Source organism: Ipomoea triloba, chromosome 12 (assembly GCF_003576645.1).
Source record: "Ipomoea triloba cultivar NCNSP0323 chromosome 12, ASM357664v1".
Classification (NCBI taxonomy): domain Eukaryota; kingdom Viridiplantae; phylum Streptophyta; class Magnoliopsida; order Solanales; family Convolvulaceae; genus Ipomoea; species Ipomoea triloba.
In genome coordinates this window covers 16292462-16296586 of record NC_044927.1, presented here as the reverse complement: position 1 = coordinate 16296586, position 4125 = coordinate 16292462, and the positions used below count along the sequence as shown (strand labels likewise).

The window sequence follows — 4125 nt, the reverse complement described above, 5'->3', positions numbered from 1 at the left end:
CCGGGTGCTACCGCCACACCTAGAGTGAATTCTATCACCTCTTTGACAAACTCCACTCTAAGTGCACAGGCTAAACTTACAACATTAATAACAATCCCTGTCTACATCAAAGAGTAGACCTCAACCTGTACTTCCCTTCTATTCCGAGCTCATCGGCTACAGGGGCCCACACTAATCTGCAACTGATAAGAAACACATTGAAGTGCAGTTAGCACGACGGCTAAGTAAGGATATCCATGGGTTATCCAAAACTAAATAAAGGTTTTGTAAAACTTGATTACATCAAAACCCTATCCTTACTCATCGGCCGAGGTTCTACCTGCAACCTTTACGAATAGCAATTTATACACATAATAGGCAACAATTTCAATATCATCTTAATCATTTTCCCTCTGGACGAGGTCATATAATAGTCATTTGCCTACTCAGATCATATAATGCTAAACATTTAAGCATATAAGCAGAAAAAGGGAAAACACAAATCCCATATTTGTTCTCAAACATATTCTTTGAAAAATCTTTCCTCAAAGGACATTCTCCTCACTTTTCACCATCTCCTTTCCGTAGCTACAGCGTAACTACATTTTCATACAAAATTTCCACTTAGTTTCTTTATAGAAAGCGTGAGGCCTTTGGAGTATTCACTTAACTCCTTCCCTGACCACTTGGATCATCGAACTCGGGTTCAGTGGTCATCACCCGGTCTAACACTGATCCCCTGGACGTAAGGTTCGTTAAAATGATCCCTAGCTGGCCCTACTAGGTCCATAAAAACGACACCTACCCGGACTTCTCAGAGTAACTATACTTTAAGTGTGCACACCCCCGCAGGAATACCTCATCCAAACGAGTTATATAGTACCCGGCGAATAGACTTCGCACCTTCAGTATGAATGATCATACTACATACAACAACCTTGGGCAAGGGCACTTTAAGCCACCCGAAGGCTAATCAAGGTCCTCCTCAACTTTACTAGAAACCAAGGGTTTGAAAACCATTTTCCTTCCTTTCTCATCCTCCTTGAGTCAAAATCACTTTTTTTGGACATGTTCCACGAAATCAAGTCCCCCTTTTTAAATCGATCACCATTCTCAAAATAGTTCAAAGTCTTGTTTCTCAAAACATTTTCCATCATCACCACACATATGTATATATGCATTCAATCATAACATTTCCCACATATGCATATTCACATAAAGTACACATACTATATGTATATATATACACGTTAAGTATATATACACTGCACATACATGCTTTATAATATACATAATACAACATTTTGTACATACATTACACACACATAATAATATACATAGCATGCTTAACTTAAATATTTAGGCACATTAACAACCACCTCATACCATATATAATATGTATATATTACTTATATATATACATATATATGTTACACTACACATACTATATATATAGAGATACAACCTTCATTTAATTATACATATATACTCATATATGTACATATATATATATATATATAGTTTAAACACACACACATCACACGTGTATATATATATATATATACATAATACACACATAAATATATATACTACACGTATATACATAGGTTTCATATACATAATACCACTTCCTTATAAGAAAATTTCAGCTAGCGCAGTCTGAAAGATTGAGCCGGTAAAGATAGTTCCCGAACTCTTTTTCACTTGAAATTTTTATGGTAGAACCCTAACTCATAGTACTTGATGTTCATAAAAAGTTTTGGTCACCTAGGTTCACGAATTAACACAGAAAATTACATTTTTACCTTTGGCAGTGTGCTGTCCGGATTTTCTGCTCTCTGGACCAGTTTTGGAAAATGATTTTGAAACCACACTTATACTACTCCAAAAATTATGAAATTTTTATGGTAGCTTCTAGACTTATAGAACTACATGTCTAAAAAAAAATTGGATCAAAATACTTTACCAATTTGTCCCAGAAAATCACGGAAGTTACTGCCAGAATCTACCCTGATTTTTCCTTTCAATATTTTCACAACTATAAGCATATATGGGCATAAATATGATATGTACATGCATTTTCAGCCATTATCATGTATAGAAACATATTCATAAAACCCCTAATCTCATCATTCACTATCAATTATCTAGTTTCAAATAACCTCAACCAAATAAAGGGATTCCTTACCTTCCGTAGGAAGCAAATCTTGGATCTTTCCCAAAATTCACCTTAAAACCCTAACATAAAACACGTAATACGAATATGGTTCAACAAAATTCTACCCAAAACTATGAACTAGGAGTAAAACATAACTTTTAACCGATTAAAATTGAAATTTACCGAACCAATCGCGATCCAAGCTCGAAAATTGCTTCTCTCTCCCTCCCTCTCTCTCTCTCTCTCTCTCTCTCTCTCTCTCTCTCTCTCTCTCTCTTACGGAAATGGGAATGAGGAATACGAAATGGGAAAGGGGATGAAGAGTTGAAGAAATGGGATTCTTATCCCTATCATATACATATATATTACGTAATATCATATATATATATATATATATATATATAATAATAATAATAATAATAATAATAATAATATTAATAATAATTAAATATGTGGATGATTATCCACACTTATATATATAATAATAATATTAATGATGATAATAAAATAATGTATGTGGAATACTTATCCACAATTATATATATAATAATAATAATATATCTTCCAACTTATCAGTTGGGGTCCAAACAGATGAAGTTTCGGTGGAAAATAATCCAGATAGAAGAATTTCCGAAACTAAAAATTTATTCCAGTCTAGAACTCAAAATTGGGCTAGGTTCGGTACACCGCGAAATTTCGCGATGTACGATCACAAATAAATTTTAGCTGCTATGGGCTAATCTAATTAAATAGGAAAATCCAGAATAATAGTATAGTGCCTAATAATCCATTTCCTAGGACAAACGGGTCCGAACACAAGTTCCTAAAAATTTTACGGTTCGTGACCGGCACGCATGATCGCAGCTTATTGGAATTAGTGAGGGGTTACAGCAAACGGTTGATATTGACTTGTGTTTTATCTTTGGAATATTCGCAATGTTTTGACTTCAATTCACTTGTTGTTTTTACTTTGTTTGTACTAACCTCCCTAAAACAACTACTTTTTGTTCGTATTGGAAACTTTGATTCTTTCAACATTTTTGTAGGGTGAATGCAAACGAGGGCTAGGGCTAACCAAGACCTACTCCCTCTCAATCTTGAAATAAACCGAGCCACAAGGAGAAAGACAAAAAGAAAGGCCAAACCTAGGGAAATCCTAGTAGACCGCGAGGAAAATGGTACTTCCTAAACCTCCCGAGAATAACCACCTTTGTAATGCAATTTTTCATTAACCATAAACACACTATGATGCATCATGGCTCACTAGAAATTCATTTCCTAGCTTTTCCTTATTGATTTAAACAATTTTCTTTGTATCTCGTTTACTACAACATTCATTCATTCAATATTCTTTGATACTTTGTGCCAATGACGCGAATGAGTAAATGCTACATATTCTATTGATTAAAGACTTGTCAATACTTCTAATTTGACCTCCCTAGATGGCGACACAACCCGGGGTAACCCCAACAATCTTTTATTTTAACAACCACAAAACAGCGGTAAATCAAATGGCGTCGTCGCTAGGGAGGGCAAAACGGTTGATATTGACTTGTGTTTTATCTTTGGAATATTCGCAATGTTTTGACTTCAATTCACTTGTTGTTTTTACTTTGTTTGTACTAACCTCCCTAAAACAACTACTTTTTGTTCGTATTGGAAACTTTGATTCTTTCAACATTTTTTGTAGGGTGAATGCAAACGAGGGCTAGGGCTAACCAAGACCTACTCCCTCTCAATCTTGAAATAAACCGAGCCACAAGGAGAAAGACAAAAAGAAAGGCCAAACCTAGGGAAATCCTAGTAGACCGCGAGGAAAATGGTACTTGCTAAACCTCCCGAGAATAACCACCTTTGTAATGCAATTTTTCATTAACCATAAACACACTATGATGCATTATGGCTCACTAGAAATTCATTTCCTAGCTTTTCCTTATTGATTTAAACAATTTTCTTTGTATCTCGTTTACTACAACATTCATTCATTC

At 34.8% G+C, this 4125-nt stretch overlaps 1 long non-coding RNA gene across 1 annotated transcript; it reads right to left on the bottom strand.

Moving 5' to 3' along the window:
• Positions 1-136: 136 nt before the first annotated feature.
• Positions 137-2470, bottom strand: LOC115998110. Its single transcript, XR_004093840.1, has 3 exons — positions 2321-2470; positions 2168-2217; positions 137-182 (listed from the first exon to the last, which is right to left on the bottom strand). It is a non-coding gene; the product is annotated as an uncharacterized LOC115998110 (long non-coding RNA).
• Positions 2471-4125: the final 1655 nt, after the last annotated feature.